Source organism: Eucyclogobius newberryi, unplaced genomic scaffold, assembly GCF_026437365.1.
Source record: "Eucyclogobius newberryi isolate DKJ021-1_F unplaced genomic scaffold, fEucNew1.0.hap1 SCAF_9, whole genome shotgun sequence".
NCBI classification, from domain to species: Eukaryota; Metazoa; Chordata; class Actinopteri; order Gobiiformes; family Gobiidae; genus Eucyclogobius; species Eucyclogobius newberryi.
In genome coordinates this window covers 16,084,860-16,108,524 of record NW_027316532.1, presented here as the reverse complement: position 1 = coordinate 16,108,524, position 23,665 = coordinate 16,084,860, and the positions used below count along the sequence as shown (strand labels likewise).

The 23,665-nt window shown below is 45.5% G+C and overlaps 1 pseudogene; it reads right to left on the bottom strand.

Annotated features, from left to right (window-relative positions):
• Nucleotides 1-1,409: 1,409 nt before the first annotated feature.
• Nucleotides 1,410-22,704, bottom strand: LOC140354362 (uncharacterized; annotated as a pseudogene).
• Between the last annotated feature and the right edge of the window lie 961 nt (nucleotides 22,705-23,665).

Genomic DNA, 23,665 nt, shown 5'->3' with positions numbered 1-23,665 from the left:
AACACAAATTAAAAGCTCTTCAGTGTCATATGGTGTTGAGCCTGTTTAACACTTCTCCAACGATGGTCAGATGAAACTAAAGGAAACATGACTGACAGCTCCACAAATGTCCTCACACTATTCCCACAAGACACACTTCTGTAGAGTCTGAAGTCCTACAGGGAGCGGCTCATGGCCACGCCCTCACGCTTTAAGCTACGTACAACCCACGGCGTCAAATTCGCGCCCGACGCAGAAGATGGACGCCTGTACATTTGAAGACAAACGCCCAGACTCACGTCCGTAAAAATACACTCACTAGCAGACGAGCGTCTGAGTCGTCCTGCGCACATGCGCAATGGAGGAGTTGTGCTGTGTTGCTTTTCTCGTGGTGTAATTGGAGTTTAATGGCGGATCATGGCTTTGGTTTATTAACTTTACAAAGTCCAAAAGCGGAGGCGATGGGCCCCGGGGCCCGTCTGAGACCCGCATATACTTCAGAGGTGAGCAGAATTTAGTCAATATCATCATTTGCTCCAAGTTTGTTTTGGGTCTTATTCCAGGTCGTGCGTAGCACGTCACTAGAGCGTCACCTCTGATTGGCTGCTGCGCCGCATCTGCCGCAAAAAGTTGGACAAAGCTGAGCATCTCTGCATCGGACGCTTAAAGGTGGAATGGACGATTTTTTTCAGCAAATTTTTCAATCATATTTCCTCGTGGCGTGGATAAATCATTTGTCTTGCCACGTATCAATCATAAAACGCACCTATCGCTCACCTGCAGCCGCGTGCGGTTCGTCCCCACGTTTCCGCATGCCTAAGCGCATGGATCTATCATAATATAGTTCCCTCAGTCTACGGGGCAAAATGAAGACGGAGAAAGACAGTTCGAGCTGACGCAGAAGTGGACAGAAATCTACGGGAGACGAGAGATGTGATGCGCTCCGTTGCGCTAATAAACAAACGCACGTGTGTGTTGTATCGGTCCGCACGGGGGAGTGCGCATGCGCACTTCCGCCTGCGTTCTCAAATCGCCAAAACGCCCCCGACACGCTCGACGCCGAAGACGTAGGCGTCGCGCCGCGGAAACGTTTACATAGACTTTGAATGTAAACTGGACGCTTCGGACGCCGCGGTCTGTAACCGGCTTTAGACTCTCTCATTCTCATGTGCTTTGGATCTAGTTTTGTCTTTTAGCTTTTGGTTTCTCTTTGTGTAAAGAAGAGGAAAAAGCACTGAACTCCCCATGTCCAACGTGCAGAACATGCAAATAAAGAAAAGATGCTCTGTCGATGATGACACAGTCTGAGTCTGTCTGTTCCCATGGGGAAATGGGGATGAGAGAGAAGGGAGGACATGTCGTAAACTGTCGGGAATTGAACCCACGAACCTGTGGCCGGCTGCACTTGGAGCCTGGCATGTGTGCAGTCGACTTAACCACTGTACCACCAGTCGACTTAACCACTGCACCACCGGGCAGCACTGTCTAGTGAGTTCTCATATGCTTTTTCAAATTTTCCATTCGGGTAAATGTTTTATTACAAAGCAAGCAGCTGAAAGGTTTCTCCCCTGTGTGAACTCTGATATGATTCATTAAGTTAGTTCTTTGAGTAAATGTTTTGTTACAAACTGGACAGCGGTATGGTCTTTCTCCAGTGTGAACTCTCCCATGTTTATCCAAAGAATTTTGTAAACTAAATGTTTTCTGACAGATCAAACAGCTGTAAGGTTTCTCTCCTGTGTGAATCCTCATATGGATTTTCAGATTTCCTGTTTGAGCAAAGGTTTTCTTACAGATTGAACAACTGTAAGGTTTCTCGCCTGTGTGACTTCTGATGTGCCTTTTTAAGTTGTGTTTACTCAGGTAGCTCTTCTGACAAACAAAGCACTCATATTGCTTATCCCCTGCTCCTCCTCCTCCTGCTCCAGTCCCTGAGCCATGTCCCTCTGTGACAGTGGCTCTGCTTTCTGCTCCACACTTGTACTTGCTGAATAGACCTGAGTTGTGTGCAGCTGTACTTGTGTCTTTTATCTGGACTTGGTTGTAGTGGTCTCCATCAGCCTCTGTCTCCATCTGTGCAGTTGAACTGCTGGCTGGAGGTTCCCAGTCTTCATCATTGTCAGTTTGCTCCTCAGTCTGTGAGTGTAAATGTCCATGTGGGTCTAAGCTGATGTCTGCTCCTGCTCCTCCACAGAGCTCTCCCTGTGTCAACTCTCTGTGCTCAGTTTGTCTTTGTTGAAGCAGTGAGGACTGCTCTTCACTCTTCACACACACAGCAGTGAACTCTGGGAGCTGCTCTTCCTCCTGTTTCAGCAAATGTTCCTCTGGTTCCTCTTTAATCTGTGCAGGCTCTGGGGTTTCCGCCCTCACCCTCTGCTCAGGGCTGAAATCCGTCTGAACACCTGCAAGAGAGAAGGAGAAACATATATAATAATTTTATATTATGAATATGATTGTTGTTGTTATAATTGATCACTGGCAGGACAATTCAGACATAAACATTATATTCTTTGTAATACAGTAAAATAATGTACATTTGCTGCTTCTGGTGAAGCATTGTGAGGGTTCAGGGTTCAGGTCGTGGACCAAACATAAGGACAACCCGTGTGTAAAACTTAGGAAATTGCAATGAAGACAAAAATGAATTTAACAAAAGGTTCAAAATGATTTAAATAATACAAAACAAAGAGTGTGGCCTTGGAGATTGATCCAGAATGCCAACATGAGTTCAATTCTCCTCAAATGAAGGGGAAGCGGCCCGACTCAACTGGGCCGTGACAGGCGATTGTTTGAACGCTCCACAACATATTCTGAGTCCCGGAATCTGTTCTCTGTCAAGCTTTGTTTGTCTAAAATGAACGTTACATCTTTCAGTCTTTTGGTTCTGCATTATCCTCTGAAAATGTTTTAGATGAGGTCTTCGTATCCAGAGGGCGCCATCATCTGCAGAAAGGGATTTCCCAGCAGAATCCTCCACATTTTCAAATACATCCTCCATCATGAGATCAAAAGCACAGGGCTGAAAACACTTCCCTGAGGCGCTCCATTCTCTACAGAACACATAAGTTGAGCCAACTTTAACCTCAATCTTCCGACCAAATAAAAATCCATTACCCAATGAAATAGTTTTCCTCCCATCTCAAGCTGAGCGATCTTTATCATCGATCCCTCCGTCCCAAGCGCAGGCTTATCTTATCTGCAGTAGCTCAGTGGTAGAGTGCTTGTCTTCTGATTCGAAGGTCGGCGATTGGACTCCCGCTTTGGTAGAGCGGTCAGATCCATCGAAGCTGCTTCTGGTGAATACTGCCGTTGTATCCTTGGGCAAGGCACTAAACCCGACTCGCCTCCAGTGTGTGAGAGCACTGGTGTGTGAATGTGTAAGTGGTTCCTTTATGTAAAGCGATTTGAGTCCTTGACAGTAGCGCTATATAAATGTGACCATTTTACATTTTATCTCTAAACATAAGACTGGATCATGGGGTGCATTCCTTTGAAATGGACCAAGTATTTGTTTATTTCCCAGAGAATAATCAAGCCTCGCTGTAATCATCCTCTCCATCATTTTGCCCAGTTGAAAGGAGTGTTCTAGGTCAATCATTGGTTCTGTTGGTACTAGGGATGCATACCTAAACCCACGTTCAGGTTCAAGTCCGGATTCAAATCCAGAGGTTTAGGTTCAGGTCCGGACCTAATGAGTCCGGCTGAACTCATGCCATTTTTGCATAACAGCACAACACAAGCTACTTGGCTAAATTAAGTTGAAGACACATGAACAAGGACTTCTATCAAACATAAACTCAATTTATCTGGTTTATTCACTGTTTATTAACAGAAGTTACAACTTACAAATCACAAGCTACTAGCTAGCAAACACACATTCATGTGTTTTACTAGAGGAACAATTCCCGAACAAGAGCATGTTGAGTATTGGTATTGGGGCAGCTGTTTCAGCTGATACTATGTTTGTCAAGTGTGTGACTGGTTTGACTGGGCTGTTCCCCACACTTGAAGTTTAATGCCTTTAGATACAATTCCACTCTTTAATTTTGCAGATCCATTGGCATCAAAGTCATGTAAAAACCTTCAAAAACTAGCATAACAGTCAACTAGAACCACTATAAATCAATCAACTTAAAAATACAATATGAAAATATTTTACACTACACACAATACATCATATTAACAGCATTAAACACAAGACCATATTCAACAACTGTAGAATACAAAATACTATTACAAAATATAAGCTCCAGTTAATGAATCCAGCAATTAAACAACATTACTTTGACTTAATATTTACTTAGATGTATAAATATGTATATTGCACATTAACCCACCTAAATAAATGCTACATCACAACATAACAGTTATTTTATTCATATTGTAGCGACCCTAGTCTCTAGTGCGTGCGCGTGGTCTCTGGGGCGGAGCTAAGAGCGGGCTCAGGAGACGAGGTAGTTTTTGATGTTCCTGTTCCATCACCATGGTTACGGCCAACAGTAACCAACTCTGTTCAAGAAATATAGTGACACTTGTGAGCACTAAACCAGCATTACTGACCTGAGCGAGAAGTTACAATATTTACACCCAAACCAAAGCACAACCGGCTCCTTTAACAAGCGTCTTAAACTAACTCACGGAGCGGCACAAGCGGCGACGCACGCGGAGGCTTAAAACGGTTCAAATAAAGTCAGCTCTCTTCCCGGCTGCCGCCTCAATGTTCGGTCTCTCGCGTCTTTAAACTCATTTCACCGGCTTCAACTTCTGCCGCGGGGAAGACGCGTGCGTCGCTGATGGCTCCGGGCGCGCCATTGACAGCTATGTCGATGTTTACTTATCTTATCTTTTCTAGCGCAAATTTCGCGATCTATGGAAGGTTTAGGATGGTTTAGATTCTAGAACGTAAAGGATATAGAATGTGAGCGGTAGATTTTTAATGAGTCCAGAACCGAATCACCGGGGTTTCGTTTTTTTTGGACCTGAACCGAAACGTTTTTACAAGTCCAGATCCGGTCCGTCGTAGTGGTACGCATCCCTAGTTGGTACCTGTGCTTCCTTCTTCATGTGCCTGTGCTTCCTTCTTCATGGGCCTGTGCTTCCTTCTTCATGGGCCTGTGCTTCCTTCTTCATGGGCCTGTGCTTCCTTCTTCATGGGCCTGTGCTTCCTTCTTCATGGGCCTGTGCTTCCTTCTTCATGGGCCTGTGCTTCCTTCTTCATGGGCCTGTGCTTCCTTCTTCATGGGCCTGTGCTTCCTTCTTCATGGGCCTGTGCTTCCTTCTTCATGGGCCTGTGCTTCCTTCTTCATGGGCCTGTGCTTCCTTCTTCATGGGCCTGTGCTTCCTTCTTCATGGGCCTGTGCTTCCTTCTTCTTGGGCCTGTGCTTCCTTCTTCATGGGCCTGTGCTTCCTTCTTCATGGGCCTGTGCTTCCTTCTTCATGGGCCTGTGCTTCCTTCTTCATGGGCCTGTGCTTCCTTCTTCATGGGCCTGTGCTTCCTTCTTCATGGGCCTGTGCTTCCTTCTTCCTGGGCCTGTGCGTCCTTCTTCCTGGGCCTGTGCGTCCTTCTTCCTGGGCCTGTGCTTCCTTCTTCATGGGCCTGTGCGTCCTTCTTCCTGGGCCTGTGCGTCCTTCTTCCTGGGCCTGTGTGTCCTATTTCCTGGGCCTGTGCGTCCTTCTTCCTGGGCCTGTGCGTCCTTCTTCCTGTACCTGTGCTTCCTTCTTCCTGTACCTGTGCTTCCTTCTTCCTGTGCCTGTGCTTACTTCTTGCTGTGCCTGTGCTTCCTTCTTCCTGTGCCTGTGCGTCCTTCTTCCTGTGAGACCTTCTTCCTGTGCCTGTGCTTCCTTCTTCCGAAGAGTGCAGACACTTTCTTGCTCGCTCCAGCTTGCTATCGCTGCTTTCCTTATTTATTTTGCTTTTTAATCCGTTTTTGTCTATGAAATATTTTTGGTTATGACTTTTTAATTAAACCAGGATATTTTTTTTTATTGCATATTACCAGATCTCCAGACACAGAGACTAACTCTGGGGACATGGAATGTCACCTCGCTGGGGAGGAAAGAGCCTGAGGTTGAGCGATACCGACTAGATATAGAGAGCATTCACGTGACGTCACACGGCCGCCCCCCACGCTCCCCCAGGCTCCCCCAGGCTCCTGGCCATCATCAGTGTGTGTCCCCCTATACAAGCCCATTCTAAACCGCAGTCTGTCTGCGTCGATTTACGACGAAACACGGTTCAAAGAGGCCCAAAACTTCATTAATGATATCGCACTCTTTACTATTATCACAATGGTGAAGGCTGATGTGGCAGTTGATGCAGCAACCGGGAAGATAAAGAAGATAAAGTTCTATCCGATACCGAGTACTTTTCTGGAAGAACAGCTTCCCCGATCTGAACCCGAGCGGTGTTCAGTTATTGGACTTCTGTGCTAGCCACGGATTGTCCATAACGAACACTATGTTCAAGCACAAGGGTGTCCATCAGTGCACGTGGCACCAGGACACCCTAGGCCGGAGGTCAATGATCGACTTTGTTGTCATGTCATCTGACCTCCGGCCACGTGTCTTGGACACTCGGGTGAAGAGAGGGGCAGAGTTGTCAACCGATCACCACCTGGTGGTGAGTTGGATCCGCTGGTGGAGGAGGAAGCCGGACAGACTTGGCAGACCCAAGCGCATTGTGAGGGTCTGTTGGGAATGTCTAGTGGAGCCCTCTGTCAGTAGGGTATTCAACTCGCACCTCCGGGAGAGCTTCTCCCATGTCCCGGGGGAGTCTGGGGACATTGAATCCGAGTGGACCATGTTCTCCGCCTCCATTGTTGATGCGGCTGCTCGGAGCTGTGGTCGCAAGGTCTCCGGTGCCTGCCGTGGCGGTAACCCCCGAACCCGGTGGTGGACACCGGAAGTAAGGGATGCCGTCAGACTGAAGAAGGAGGCCTATCAGGCCCCTCTGGCTTGTAGGTCTCTTGAGGTCATCGACAGGTATCGGCAGGCCAAGCGAGCAGCGGCTCGTGCTCTCGCAGAGGCAAAAACCCGGGCCTGCGAGGAGTTCGGGGAGGCCATGGAGGAGGACTATCGGTCGGTCCCAAAGAAATTCTGGCAAACCGTCCGGCGCCTCAGGAGGGGGAAGCAGTGCCTCACCAACACCATTTACGGTGCGGGTGGAGGCCTGCTGACCTCGACTGGGGATGTCGTCGGACGGTGGAAGGAATACTTTGAGGACCTCCTTAATCCCTCAGTCACGTCTTTCAGAAGAGGAAGTAGAGACCGGGCACTCGGAGGCTGGCTCATCCATCATCCAAGCTGAAGTCACTGAGGTTGTTCGCAAACTCCTCGGTGGCAGGGCTCCGGGGGTGGATGAGATCCGCCCTGAGTACCTAAAGTATCTGGATGTTGTAGGACTGTCTTGGTTGACACGTCTCTGCAACATCGCGTGGCGTTCGGGGACCGTGCCTCTGGACTGGCAGACCGGGGTGGTGGTCCCTCTGTTCAAGAAGGGGGACAGGAGGGTGTGTTCCAACTACAAAGGGATCACACTCCTCAGCCTCCCTGGTAAGGTCTATTCCAAGGTACTGGAGAGGAGAATCCGACCGATAGTCGAACCTGGGATTCAGGAGAAGCAGAGAGGTTTTCGTCCCGGTCGTGGAACACTGGACCAGCTATATACCCTCCACCGGGTGCTCGAGGGTTCATGGGAGTTTGCCCAACCAGTCCACATGTGCTTTGTGGCTCTGGAGAAGGCTTTTAACCGTGTCCCTCGGGGTGTCCTTTGGGGGGTGCTCCGGGAGTACAGGGTCCGGGGCCCTTTGCTCCGGTCCCTGTATGACCGGAGCAGGAGCTGTGTTCGCATTGCTGGCAGTAAGTCAAACCTGTTCCCAGTGCATGTTGGGCTCCGCCAGGGGGGCTGCCCTTTGTCACGGGTTCTGTTCATAATTTTTATGGACAGAATGTCTAGGCGCAGTCAGGGGTCGGAGGGTGTCCGGTTTGGGGACCACAGGATTCCAACTCTGCTGTTTGCAGACGATGTTGTCCTGATGGCTCCATCAAACCCGGACCTGCAACATGCACTGGGACGGTTTTCAGCCGAGTGTGAAGCGGCTGGGATGAGAATCAGCACCTCCAAATCCGAGGCCATGGTTCTCGCCCGGAAAAAGGTGGCTTGCCCTCTTCAGGTGGGTGGGGAGTCCTTGCCCCAAGTGGAGGAGTTCAAGTATCTCGGGGTCTTGTTCACGAGTGAGGGAAGGATGGAGCGTGAGATCGACAGGCGGATCGGTGCAGCGGCCTCAGTGATGCAGTCGCTGCATCCGGCCGTTGTGGTAAAGAGGGAGCTGAGCCGAAAGGCAAAGCTCTCTATTTACCGGTCGGTCTACGTTCCACCCTCACCTATGGTCATGAACTTTGGGTAATGACCGAAAGAACGAGATCGCGGATACAAGCGGTCGAAATGAGTTTCCTCCGCCGTGTGGCTGGGCGCTCCCTTAGAGATAAGGTGAGGAGCTCGGCCACACGGGGGAGATCGGAGTAGAGCCGCTGCTCATCCACGTTGAGAGGAGCCAGCTGAGGTGGCTCGGGCATTTGTTCCGGATGCCTCCTGTACTCCTCCCTCGGGAGGTGTTTCAGGCATGTCCCACCGCGAAGAGCCCCCGTGGAAGACCCAGGACACGCTGGAGAGACTATGTCTCTTGGCTGGCCTGGGAACGCCTCGGATTGGAGGAAGTGTCTGGGGAGAGGAAGTCTGGGAGTCCCTGGTCAGACTGCTGCCCCCGCGACCCGGCCCAGAATAAAGCGGAAGAAGATCGAAGGATGGATGGGTGGATTTTTTTTACAATTTCACAGCACGTCTGACCAGGTCTGAGCCAGCGACACATCCGGGAGAAGATGGGAAACAGACTCTTTTGAACGCTGTCGGAAATATCAAGAAATTCATGAGCTAAAAACACGGATATTTGCTTTAGAATCTGAAAAAGGACTCGAGATACAATTAAGATAAGATAAGCCTTTATTTATCCCACATAATGGGGAAATTCCAGTGTTGCAACTCAAGTACGTACAGGAGTAAAAGAACAGATAACTTATAGAAAACTTTAAAAGAAAAAACACTTAATAGAAACGCTCTTATATTCTTAATAAAAGGTAAAGAAAAAAAATAATAATAGTAACAAAAGTAACATTATTTATAGCAGTTATATGGACGGAGAATATTGCACCAATATGATTGACATTATGTCAGTATTGCACAGGGGTATGTCAGTATTGCACAGGGGTATGTCAGTATTGCACAGGGGTATGTCAGTATTGCACAGGGGTATGTCAGTATTGCACAGGGGTATGTCAGTATTGCGCATGGGTATGACAGTATTGCACATGGTTATGACAGTATTGCACATGGGTACGTCTGTATTGCACATGGGTACGTCTGTATTGCACATGGGTACGTCAGTATTGCACATGGGTATGTCAGTATTGCACATGGGTATGGGTATGTCAGTATTGCACATGGGTTTGTTAGTATTGCACATGGGTATGTCAGTATTGCACATGGGTATGACAGTATTGCACATGGGTATAACAGTGTTTGTTGTAGAGTCTGACAGCAGCAGAAGGAAAGACCTGTGAAACGTCTCCTTCACACAGCGAGGGTGGATCAGTCTCTCACTGAAGCTGCTCTCCAGAGCGGACAGAGTGTCCTGCAGGGGGCGACTGTAGTGGCAAAAATCTCTCGATAAGACAAAGAAGCAAGTTGTCTCGTTTCAAAAGTAAACTGTTTAATCTTGTGGTTGAATCAGAAAGAAACTCGTGTGGACTCGGCCATTCTCATGGAAGGCCGAGTCCACGCGTCTGTCTCTTGCCTACTCCCCAAAATGTGTGTCTCCCAAGTCCTCCCATCACACGTCTGTCCCCTTCCTTAAATCACAGATGGTCACATGACCACACCCACACACAGAAGTTCCCGGTCACTGGTCTCTCAGGTACAAAGGAATCAAGGAGCAAATGGGACATAAAAGAAACAGTGGTTTCAGGAAGGAGACAGTACATTTGCATTAATTCAATTCACAATTCACTGATCTTGCTGGCTTTGTCCTAGTGTGAAACAGAACGTGGGACTTCCTAGTCACTCCAGGAGGTCCGGACATGTAAATTTCCAGGCCAAGAGGAGTTGTGTCAGGCTGTTGACTGTGTTAGAACTAAATCCAATTGAAAATAGGATTGAAAGTTAAAAAGCAAAGGGCCAGATTATATTTTTCCACAACACGATGGTCCAGCATAGATGTGAGTTTAGCCAGGACCCTTCTGTCCCCCACCTCTTGCACCGAGTCCAGAGCACAGCCCAGGACGGAGCTTTGTCCAGCTTCTTCCTCTCCCTCTCTGTGATGCTGCTGCTCCAGCAGGCCACACCAACAGGAGCTGATGCCACCACAGAGTCGTAGAAGGTCTGAGTCTCCTCAGGAGGTAGAGCCCACTCTGGCTCTTCCTGTACAGTCTGTGTTATGATTAAAATTCCAGTTTCATCTAGTGGTAAGAAGTCCAATTTTTTTACAAGAAAAATAGCTACTTTCAATCTAAACTGGAGTGACTCTGTGTCGTGCCCAAAACGGGCCTGTTTCTTGGAAAAAAACTCTGTGCAAAGACTAAACGATACAAAGATAATGTAAAGTCCCCTAAAATACAGCTTACAAACAGATTTTTACCACTTTCAAAGACAAGACATAACGTGGCCAAAAGGCAGTGACAGAGAGAGAGAATCTGTGTCAAACGTAAAGGTCACTGATAGGTCTGTCCTGATTGGAGACAGACCTATGGCGATAAGTCACGTGACGCATTCTTTTCCCAGCGTCACTGTTTCTGAGATAATGTAACTCTTTCCTAATGTTTTGGCCAAACATCGAGGAGTTAAACAGCTGATGGTGCTCGTGGTGCAGTCGACATGCGGTGAGAACAGACTGAAGTTTTGAAAAGAAACTTCTTGAAGTTATTTAACGTTCTGATGAAATGGAATTCAAAACATTCATAAGAGGACCTCTTCCAAACATCGACAGGAAGAGAAACAAGTTTAGCTTCAGCTGAACACATGGCTGTCCAAAGAGTGTGCAGCTAGAGGACTACTTTACATGAGAACTTCTATCTATTCTGGAAACGAGAGGATCTGTTTAAGAGAAATGGCCCCTACTCAGACCACACCTGACCTGTGGGGTGCCCCAAGGGTCATTCCTGGGACCCCTTCTGTTCAACCTCTACTGTTCATGGTCTTTGGCCACAGAAACAAAGAGAAAGTGTTAGCGGTCACCTCCAGAGTCTCGCTCTAAAACCTACAAATTAAGTTAGAAATCTGGGGGTGATAATGGACTCAGACTTAAACTTTAACACGTCACATCAATAACATCAGCAGCTTTTTACCATCTAAAAAACATTGTAAAAATCAAAAATAAAGTGTCTAAACCAGACTTAGAGAGACTTATCCATGTGTTTGTCTCCAGTAGATTAGACTACTGTAAGGGCCTCCTGCTGGTGCCAGAGTCAGGACTAAACATGGACCGACCGGCCTCCTGCTGGTGCCAGAGTCAGGACTAAACATGGACCGACCGGCCTCCTGCTGGTGCCAGAGTCAGGACTAAACATGGACCGTTACAGTTTTGTTTAACTGTGCATATCTGAAATAATTTTCTTTGCCTTATTCTCTTTTATGTTTTAAACTGTTTTGTGATTTCTGTCATGTCTTTGGTGATTTCATGATTTTTTTTTTAGCTTCAGATCATTCACACTTTATGTATAAAGCACTTTTCATTCATAGACTGTGACACAAAGTGCTTTAAGTTCATTAAAGACATTCCCACGCACCACAGGGAAATGCATTGGCCACATTTGGGTCTCGCGCTGCTCGGAATCATTTCTCAACATCTGGATCTGAGACTCACCTTCTGCTCTGAGGCTCAGAACCGAGTCCAGGAGCTGCTGGTTCCTCTGGTTCTCCTCTTTGGAGCGACACAGTTCCTCCTCATACTCCGCTATTGTTCTTTCAACCAGCGCAAAGATCTCTTCCGCAGCCGCAGTCAGACGCGCGTTCACCAGAGCTCTCAGCGCCAAACTCCTTTCACACATTTTACTGCTGCTTCTTCTTCTTCGTTTGACGAGTGGCTCTCAGCAGATTAGCTGATTTTCTATAACACACTTTATAAACAGTTTTTAGCTGTAGCTCGAGTTTAGCACCGCTATATCGGACTTCCGCAGACGAGAAAAACAAGTTCCGCTTTAATCCCGCATACAATTCAGATCCTTCAGAATAAAATTCCACTTTAACGTTTGTTTGACGGGAGTGTCTGCAGAGCCGCGGCGCGCGGCCGAAAAAGCAATGTTATTTTTGTGCCGGCCGCGCGCCGCGGCACCTGAAACTGCGCCGCTATTTGACCGCGTTTTAGCGCCGTTTAAGACCGCGCCGGGTTAAGGTTAGGGTTAGGGTTAGCCATGAGGCTATAACGGGCTATAAGGGAAATACCGCGGTCCCTGAAACTGCGCGGCCATTTGACCGCGCCGCGGCTCTCCAGCCACGGCCTACCAAACTGACTAAATCTCATTTAAAGCAGTTTTGTGAAGACGTCTTTAACAATTTAAGCATAAACTGAGGCGGCTTGTGCTTGGATTTACTGTGAGTACACAATTTGAAGTTGGCCCCAACCTTACACAATACATTGCAAATGGTGCTACTTAAACATTGAAAGGGGGAATGTCCCTTTATCTGGAGGGTTTTTCCGGTCCATCTTTATAGATCTGGTTGTAATAGGCAGTGGTAAGCTTCACTTTTATTGTTCAAAATTATGATTTTACTTTAACGCTTAAGCCTTAAACAAGTATTGATTTAATCGCTGAACTTAGACCCATCTTTGGACCCTGACCTGCAGTTTGGGAAACACTGCATCACAACTTTCACTGACACAGAAAAGAGCCCCAGACCAAGAGAGGATCTTTTCATTTCTGATTGAAATTATTTAAAAAAACAAAAGCATCACTTTGTCCTGGTCCTGACACGAGAGTTCCAAGTTCCATGAAAAAGTCCAGTATTTTGAATTTAGACTTTGATAAATATCAATTGCAATACGTCTTTGTTGATGAGAAATATTAATATTTTGAATCAGCTTCACTTGACTCAAACTCTAAGTTTCTTTTAAAACTCAATCCCTGAACACAAAAGTCATGAGAAACCACAGGAGAAAATATAGAAAAGGATTTGTTTTATTGTTCTCTCTAAACACAGTTATCACAGATCAGCAAAGCAATTCTTAGGAACAGAAGAAAAATATGTACAAGTGACAAAGCATTTCCAGAGAAACACGTTCTAAACAAGTCCATATATAAAGAGCACAAACTAAAAGCTCTTCAGTGTCATATGGTGTTGAGCCTCTGAACATTTATGAGGCAATGTTTTCTTACACAGCTGAAAGGTTTCTCTCGTGCTTTATCATGTGCCTTTTCAGAGTTTCCATCCGGGTAAATGTTTTATTACAATCTGAGCAGCTGTAAGGTCTTTCCCCTGTGTGAACTCTCATATGAATTGTTAAGTTAGATCTTTGAGTAAATGTGTTGTTACAAACTGGACAGCTGTATGGTCTTTCTCCAGTATGAATTCTCACATGATCATCCAAAGTTTTATGTGCGGTAAATGTTTTCTGACAGATCAAACAGCTGAAAGGTTTCTCTCCTGTGTGACTTCTCATATGGATTCTCAGACTGCTTGTTTGGGCAAAAGGTTTGTTACAAACTGAGCAGATGTAAGGTTTTTCCCCTGTGTGAGTCCTCATATGATTTTTCAAAGTCACTGTTTGAGCAAATGCTTTCTTACACACTGAACAGCTGAAAGGTTTCTCACCTGTGTGTCTCCTCATATGGGATTCCAGAGTTGACATTATGGCAAAAGATTTGTTACAAACTGGGCAGCTGTAAGGTTTTTCTCCCGTGTGAGTTCTGATGTGCATTTCTAAGCCCTGTTTTGTCGTACATCCTCTCTGACAAACAGAGCACTCAAATTTCTTGTCTCCTGCTTCTCCTCCTCCTGCTCCAGTCCCTGAGCCGTGTCCCTCTGTGACACTGGCTCTGCTCTCTGCTCCACACTTGTATATGCTGAATAGACCCGAGTTGTGTGCAGCTGTACTTGTGTCTTTTATCTGGACTTGGTTGTAGTGGTCTCCATCAGCCTCTGTCTCCATCTGTGCAGTTGAACTGCTGGCTGGAGGTTCCCAGTCTTCGTCATTGTCAGTTTGTTCCTCAGTCTGTGAGTGTAAATGTCCATGTGGGTCTAAGCTGATGTCTGCTCCTGCTCCTCCGCAGAGCTCTCTCTGTGTCAACTCTCTGTGCTCAGTTTGTCTTTGTTGAAGCACTGAGGACTGCTCTTCACTCTTCACACACACATCAATGAACTCTGGGAGCTGCTCTTCCTCCTGTTTCAGCAAATGTTCCTCTGGTTCCTCTTTAATCTGTGCAGGCTCTGGAGTTTCCTCATTCACAAGATCAGGACAGCACCAGTTGGTCTGAACACCTGCAGGAGAGAAGGAGAAATATGTTCATCACAATAACTTTAGATGAATCATTTGCTCCCACCAACCAAAAGGAAAACAGACCAGTCCACTTGTTTGGACACTTCGGACACTTCTGTGTGAATGTGGTGGGTGTTTGGTGCTGGTCAGAGGCCGAAGGATCAGATCTGAAGGATCAGATCTGAAGCTTCCTGAGACACAGGACCAGCTTAAACTTAAGCCCAAAGACAATCTTCCACCAATGTAAACAACTCCATCTCTGCTGTTTGGTATAAATGGACTTTCACAGTTGTTTGTGAGGTATATTCTTCATTACCCACAGTAAATGACCTGGTCCCTGAGCAGCGTTCAACAGCCAATAACACGTCACTACAGTATCTAATCAAACATACATTTGTGTGGCTCAGTGGTTGAGTGGAACGTGCTAATGCCACGCTTTCTCTCTCTCGTCCTCATTTAAAGCTGCTCTGTCTAATAAAGCTCACGGCCCAAACATCATGGAGAAAATGTGTTTAAAATAAAGTGTCAGTGGTGATGAACTGTTCCAGTCGCTCTGCTGATGCTGAGCTGTCGATCCAGATGCTCCTCAATCAGAGGAACTCTCTAATCTAGAACAGTAATACATTTGATCATTAGATCAATCATACTTTATTTATAAAACTCTTTTCATTCATAGACTGTAACAGCCGTCTTGAGCTCCCAAATAACTGGTCAATCTAGAAATAATAAATTTGGCAAAATAATACATAATATAGGGTTGATGTCTGGGGAGAGATTAATCCTAATGTCCACAATAAACACATTTCTCTGATAAACATAAGACATTTTGAAAAGACAATTTTAAAATGTTCAGCAAAGATCACAAACTATAGCGGTGGACATAGATCTAAGTGATCTTCTGTTTACATCACTGTAGATCTGGAACAGGAACAAAAAACACACTTTGGACATTTAATGCTCGTCGACTCAATGACCCACAATTTATAAAAATTATGACAAAGGACATTGAGACGTTTGTAGAGGAAAATGAGAAAGCGTTTCCCCCACACATTCTCTGGGATGCAGCTAAGGCAGTTTTGAGGGGCAGTGTTATTGCTGTCACCTCGGCCAAAAAGAAGCTAAAGCACGAAAAACAAAGATTTACCGGAAAAATTAAAACTTTTGGAAGTTAAAAGAAGAGAAAGATTTTTTTTTTTTTTTTTTTTTTTTTTTTTTTAAAGGCAAGATTAATGACTTGGCCTCACAGGAAATCATTTAAAAAATGGTGACGCGTTCTTATTGTTTCAGACCAAGCCAGAGATTTAATACCTAAAGTAATGCATTTCCTTGATGATCTGGTGACCCCACCTCACATTTAGAATGTAGGAACTGAATCCCTTAAATATTTAGGTGTGGTTCTCCATAAAGACAAAGTTTTAGAGAAAAACTACACTACCGTTTCCCTCTATAAAGAAAGACCTTGAAAATGGAAACTTGTTCCATTTTTCAGTCTAAGTCAAAAGATTGAAACTACTAAAATGAGTGCTTTGCCCAGATTTCTCCATCTGTTCCAGACTCTCCTGGTGTCTATCCACAATCTCAAGATTTATATGACGGAGTAGAAAACTTTGTACAAATGACGACTCTAGAATGAGCAAAAAAAACGTGAGTACCCTAACCCTAAAGCAGTGGTTCTTAACCTGGGTTTGATCGAACCCCAGGGGTTCGGTGAGTCAACCCCAGAGGTTCGGCGAGTCAACCCCAGGGGTTCGGCGGAGGTCAAGACACACATCCGACTCATATGATTCGTGACACGCCCGATTGGCTGCAGGGAATTTGGTGCGCTCAGTAGTCGACTTGTGACTGTCGTGATGTACGTCATGTGATTTCTTTCTTAATGTTTCAGACTGAATCAAAGACCACCTTTCTGGGCAAAGTATTTGTGTGTGCTGAGGTCTTGTTTTTGCCGATGGTATTACTGATGTACTTTAATTGATGAGAAATAACTCCCAAGGGACTTCGATGTAAAAAATAGTTAACTTAGTTTAATCCACAGTTTTGTAACACTTCTTACAGGAGTAATCAAATACAGCTATTCTCAAAAAATAGAATATTACGGTAAGAAAACCATTTGGCTCTGTATTTTGTGCTGTGTCTCACGCGTTCTTTCCTTGCGTGTTCCTTGTACGGCCCCTGAGCGCTGTCTCTCTTAAAGTGACAGTAACATATTTACAAAGGCAAAAGACTACAAATAAATTCTACAAATAAAACAAATGTAATCGAATGAATTTAGCTTATTTAAAACAGCCAAATTATTTATCCGGGAAACATAAAATTACACATTTATAACAAAATATCAACACTGTAGATTTCCATATGAACGTATACATAAACTAAACTTAGCTCTCACGTACCAGCTTGCACCTAAAAGGGCCAAAAGGACCAGGGAAATCACCCAGAGTCTTACCTGTATCAAAACCCCTTTTGGGATAAGACCTGTCACCAGCCTGGCCCCAAAAGGATTAGCCTGTATCAAAGCCCTCCTTTCTGGACTAAGACTGGGCAATAGCATGGCTCAAGAGGGCAAAAAGGACCAGGCCAGAGCCCCCAGAGTCTAGCCTGTATGAAAACCCTCCTTTCTGGGCTATGTTTTGGCACCAGTCTGGCCTCAAAATGGCCAAAAGGACCAGAAAAAAAAAACAGAGTCTATCCTGTATGAAATCTCTCCTTTTTCACCTAAGTCTTTGCACCAGCCTGGCCCCAAAAGGACCTTGGAACAGGCTCCAGAGTCGAGCCTGTATCAAAGCCCTCCTTTCTGGGCTAAGTTTTGGCACCAGCCTGCCCCCAAAAGGGCCAAAAGGACCAAACGGAATAGGGAACAGGCCCCAGAGTTTACCCTGAATCAAATCCCTCCTTTTAGGGTTAAGTCTTGGCACCAGCCAGGCCCCAAAAGGGCCAAAAGGTCAGCCTCTGGGGGCCATTTCCCTTGTCCTTTTCTATAACTACTATACTATAATATAATATATTTCCGAGCAATCCTTTTCGAGGATACTGGACATAAAAATTAAGAAAAGGAACAGACTTTGTTGTGAAAATGACATGAGAGTGGCAAATTTCTGAACTGGTCTCTGAAAGGCAACTGCAGAAGTCACACTGGATTTGCAGTTAAATATTCATGATTATTTTTTTGTTTTGTGTGAAAATGTTGTTCTTTGACAGTGATGTTAATGCACGGTTCATTTTGTGCACCAGTAAAATATATACCTATGTTTTGAATTTGAAAAAATCATATTTTATCTTTCAGATTAAGATGGGTTCGGTGAATGCGCTTATGAAACTGGTGGGGTTCAGTACCTCCAAAAAGGTTAAGAACCACTGCCCTAAAGATTTAGTTATTGTCTGGACTGAAAAACAAGACGTTTGGACTCTCGTCCAAGAGTAATTTTCAATCTGTGGATCGAGTTTGCACTGTTCACTTTCTGCACTACATCTGTAAATGTAACTATACATGTTGTGTACATAGTAAGCCTATGTTTATCCTATAGTAGATTTGAATTGTTTTTCTTGAATGCCCCTTTTGATTTTATATATGTTGTTGTTTTATTATTGTTTATTGTTTTATGTTGCACCGGATGACCAAAGAAAGTTTCTGTTTGTGACTCCGCCCACCTGGCGGGACCTCCTGATAAAAGGTTTTTACAGTTTCACCTGAGAAGACTCTCTTTATCAGCCATGTAATGGACCATCTACATCCTATTGTATCCTGACTGTAGCTCCCTCCTCATGGACCTGATTAGCATCAGAATGCCCAGGGCGGCTCCCGCTCCAGGGTTTCAAGACACTATTATTACACGACCGGAAGGTTGAACCTTAAACCTAATCTGCTGGTCACTGCAGTGTTACATGACGTCAGCATTCAGCTGAACGAGGCCTGTAGACTACGAGCTCGGCAACGGTAGCAGCAAAAAATCGAAAGACGCCATTCAATCGTACCAAATATGCAGCTTATCAGCCTCAGCCCATCAGAGGTGTGTGATGAGCAGCAGAGGTGTGTGATGAGCAGCAGTAGGACATATATGCCCGACACATGTAGGCTACAATTAACAACAGCAATCAACTTAGGAATTTACTTTCAGAGAAGTTAAACTATCATAATGTGTGCGTCTGTTTGTTCTGCCCCGCCTGTGGGGGGCGCCAGACCTAAACTATAAACAGACACTCTTTGTTGTTGTGCGTCCTCTGGCCGTCTGTACAATAATACATTCAACTTGAACGCGTAACTAGGCCCTCATCAGACGCTCTTTTGTAGTGCCGCTGTCCACTCGGGGAGCGCCTCATCGCTTAACTGGGTGTGTCTTCACTGTAAACCGTGTGTGTGTGTGTCCCTGGTGGTCCTCTGAAGCTATGGGCCATTCCAAGCCCTGTACGGCGCGCCCTCAAAAGAGGTGTGTTTGCTGTGATGGGCTGTAGTGAGCATTAAGTTGATGTGTCTGTGTTATCAAAATAATATATTTGTTCATAGGTGAAGGTGTCAGAGCCAATCAGGCGTCCAGCTCAACCACCGCTGCCTTTTTGCTTTACCCTGTTTTATCTTATACACATGTGCTGCTCCCTGTTACCAGGTGGGATCCGGACCGTTTCTTGTTGAAATATGTTAATGATTGAATGCACTTCATTGTATTTATTTTGATATGAACTCTGTAAAGGAGCCAAGAACATTTTAAACCATCCAATCTACAAAACTAGCTAAAGCAGGTCTAAAGCAGGTCTGAAGCAAGACTAAAGCAGGACTAAAGCAGGTCTAAAGCAGGACTAAAGCAGGTCTAAAGCAGGACTAAAGCAGGTCTAAAGCAGGACTAAAGCAGGTCTAAAGCAGGTCTAAAGCAGCAACAACAACATTCTGTGGGTCACAATATCTAGCTCAAACATATGTGACTCGCCACGGGAATTGTCGGACCATGTCGGCCTCGGTGAAACTGAGAAAAACAGCATTTTACTTTTTTCCCCCCAAATTTGTGATTTTCATTTTTTTGCAGAATGTGCTAGTTGAAGTTATGAATAAGCCCCTGTGTGCTTCAGATAACACTATTGGTTGTCTTAAACGTATACATTAAGCTGTTAAAAATGTGGAGTTTTCGGGTCTTTTTCCTGCTCTCCTGGGGGGCGTCACCTTTTTCTAGCCAACGTGTTGTTTACATTTTCCACCAATCAGCTGTGATCCGCATGGCAGCTGCGTGTCCGTGCTCATTACTCCAGACCGTCTGCAGAGCACAGTCTTCAGAGCTTACATTTCCTGGACTACATTGCAACGGAACTGTTTACTCAGGTACACTTTTACTTTACTACTAAATTATTGCTTTAACGCTGTGTTTTAAGGCAGTCTCGTGATCACTTTAGAATCTTACTTGTCTGCTCCGGTGGAGCTAATGCTAAGCTAACATGTTGCTTCAGTGCACTCTGCAATACGGGCTTAATAAGATAAGATAAGATATTCCTTTATTGTCCCACATGGGGAAATGTGACTACTTGCTGTTATCACCATGTTATCGGGTTATTTTTCGGCGTGGGTTGGCCCGTGGGTTGTGTGGGTCGTGCTTTGTGTCTGTTTTATCGTGCTAAACCGGCTGTTACCCCCACAGCCCGGAGCTAAACGCAGCTATTCGGAGCTAAGTTGTAAGCTAAACTTTGCTATGTTATCGGGTTATTTTTCGGCGTGGGTTGGCCCGTGGGTCGTGCTTTGTGTCTGTTTTATGGTGCTAAACCGGCTGTTAGTGCCACAGCCTGGAGCTAAACGCAGCTATTCGGAGCTAAGTTGTAAGCTAAACTTTGCTATGTTATCGGGTTATTTGTCGGCGAGGGAAGAGAAAAAAACTACAACTCCCGATACCACTTCTGGTCACGTGGCTTACGTACGTTGCACGTCACGCACGCACTGCGTCACTCGAACCAATCACACGCTTGCCTGGCCATTATCAGCTTCCTGTGTGTCTCTCTGTGCACGGTGTTGGGAGAGACAACAGGACGGCTGAACCAGGTAAGCTTTGCGACTAAAACACCCGCTTTTAATCACTTTAATGTGCGCCGGTTTTAAACTCAAGTGTATGTTTATGTTTTGGTGTGCTGTTCTGCAAGTGTTTTGCTTTTACGAGCAGTGTTATCTCAAGTGAGCTAACTAGCATCGCTAGCCGAGGGCAGATGTCCCAATATCTCCGCGTTTTGCATCTTAAATACACCGTTAACGTCACAATGTGAACTGTTATCTGTGAAGCGTGTTATTCCCATATTACTGTTAACCCTAATCCTTTTATCCCCCTTTTCAGAATTGGCAAAGACACCCTGACTGACATGACCTGTCTCTACGTGAAGTCTGCTAAGGAGCGTGGTAAGTGTAAAACATTATTTTGGTGATTTTCGTGTTTTAATGATTAGAGTATAATTAACCATAAGCAACATCTGTTTTTCAGGTGAGCCTGCAGTTTGTACATCAAGCTTCAGATCACTGTGGAAACAGCTTCTCCCACACATCAGAAGCTGCAGGCCACGCACAGATCATCAGATTATCAAGCGAGCATACATGAAGACCAGGGTTGACACTTTGGAAGACATCGCTGAGGTTAGTTTATATTATTTGACTACTGTAATGTGTAAACATTAGCCTGGCAAAACTTCAGTGCTGCTCTCTGCTTAAGATATGTTTCCTCTGTTCTCATTTTTTTACATTGTCGCCCTTGTCATCAGGTAGTGGAAAACAGCTCTCCTGAGTCTCACCTCAGTATCCCACAGCTTGTTGGAACGGTGGATAGCAAAGTGTTTGTCAAGAACTTCGACTGGCAGAAGCATCTGAGTCCCTTCTTCAGACGGCTTCCAAAGATCAAGAGTTATCAGCACTTCAGGTATTTATATTGAAACTCTCACATTGTGTTAAAAAAAAAATAGTTAATGAGTGTTTTATGTGAAATAGTTAGCCATTTCTTAAATGTCCTGTTATTTGTTTACAGCTTTGATGCCAAGAGCCGAGAGTCACAGCACAGAAGAGTGCACAGACGAAGAAGAGGATGAGGATGTGATCTCTGATGTAATTGGACTCTGGTGGTGTACATATCATATCTATTATCTCATGTCTCATATATTCAAAGCCATGGACCCGTTGCAGTTCCTATGCCTGGCCCTGGCATCTGTTTATAAGAGTTCTTCTATTAAGAGTGTTTTTTAAACTTCCTATAAGTTACTGTCCTTTCCCCCTGTATCTACTGCGTTGTAACATTAAAGGCTATTTTATCTTATCTTATCTTTTGTTGTTTGTGTTGAATCATTCAGTGCACCATTGTTGGTGAATCACCTGTGAATTATGTTTATCGACAAATGCAATGAACCCTATTCTCATTCTGATTCTTTGATTCTATTCAGGGCCTTTTGTAATCCAAGTATTTCCATTTTAATATAGTAACTTCTAATTCTGATTCAAGTCCAGTTACCGTCAATAACAACACTCCTTGAGTCTTCAGTGACAGCTGTAGGGGGAAGGGCTTATCTCAATGAGATGCAAATGAGCCCCCCTGTGACTCTGGGCTCACTCCGGTGAGAAACTTTGGAAGCCGTTTTCTCAGTGAATGGGTTTGAGAGTTGTATACATTCAAATGACCACAACTTACTCAAATATTATCAGATCTACATGAGTGAGACATCATTGGAAAGCTTTGAATTCACACTTTCAGAATAACTCAAAATGTCTCCGGCTAGACATGTAACTGGATTGGCCACGTTCAGTCACATATTTCACTAAAGTACAAAACAGTTTAGGCCTTTCCCCGGGACAGGCGCTCACGTGACCGCGGTGGCCCACATTACCTCCGCTTCGTCCCGGGCCACTTTACCGCGGTTATTTGGACTTTGATCGGAGCTGAAGACTCACCTCCTGCTCTGAGGCTCAGAACCTCCTCCAGGAGCTGCTGGTTCCTCTGGTTCTCCTCTTTGGATCGACACAGTTCCTCCTCATACTCCGCTATTGTTCTTTCAACCAGCGCAAAGATCTCTTCCGCAGCCGCGGTCAGACGCGCGTTCACCAGAGCTCTCAGCGCCAAACTCCTTTCACACATTTTACGGCTTCTTCTTCTTCTTCGTTTGACAAGTGGCTCTCAGCAGATTAGCTGTTTTTCTATAACACACTTTACAAACGGGTTTTTAGCTATAGCTCGAGTTTAGCACCGCTGTGTCGGACTTCCGCAGACGAGGAAAACAACTTCCGCTCTTAATCCCGCCCATATTTCTGCCCCTCGACACTAAAATACTTTCTTCTTCTTCTAGTGGGGTCTTATGGCGGTTGGCAAACATTTAAAACGTGCATTACCGCCACCAGCTGGAACTATTACTTCTGTGTGCTCCATATTCACAGTGATTTAAAATGTAACACCCTACGGACCCTACTCTACAGACCCTACTCTACAGACCATACTCTACAGACCCTGCTCTACGGACCCTGCTCTACGGACCCTACTCTACAGACCCTACTCTACAGACCCTGCTCTACAGACCCTACTCTACAGACCCTACTCTACAGACCCTACTCTACAGACCATACTCTACAGACCATACTCTACAGACCCTGCTCTACGGACCCTGCTCTACGGACCCTACTCTACAGACCCTACTCTACAGACCCTGCTCTACAGACCCTACTCTACAGACCCTACTCTACAGACCCTGCTCTACAGACCCTACTCTACAGACCCTACTCTACAGACCCTACTCTACAGACCCTGCTCTACGGACCCTACTCTACAGACCCTGCTCTACAGACCCTACTCTACAGACCCTACTCTACAGACCCTGCTCTACGGACCCTGCTCTACAGACCCTACTCTACAGACCCTACTCTACAGACCCTACTCTACAGACCCTACTCTACAGACCCTGCTCTACGGACCCTACTCTACAGACCCTACTCTACAGACCCTGCTCTACGGACCCTACTCTACAGACCCTACTCTACAGACCCTGCTCTATGGACCCTACTCTACAGACCCTACTCTACAGACCCTGCTCTACGGACCCTACTCTACAGACCCTACTCTACAGACCCTGCTCTATGGACCCTACTCTACAGACCCTACTCTACAGACCCTGCTCTACGGACCCTACTCTACAGACCCTGCTCTATGGACCCTACTCTACAGACCCTACTCTAC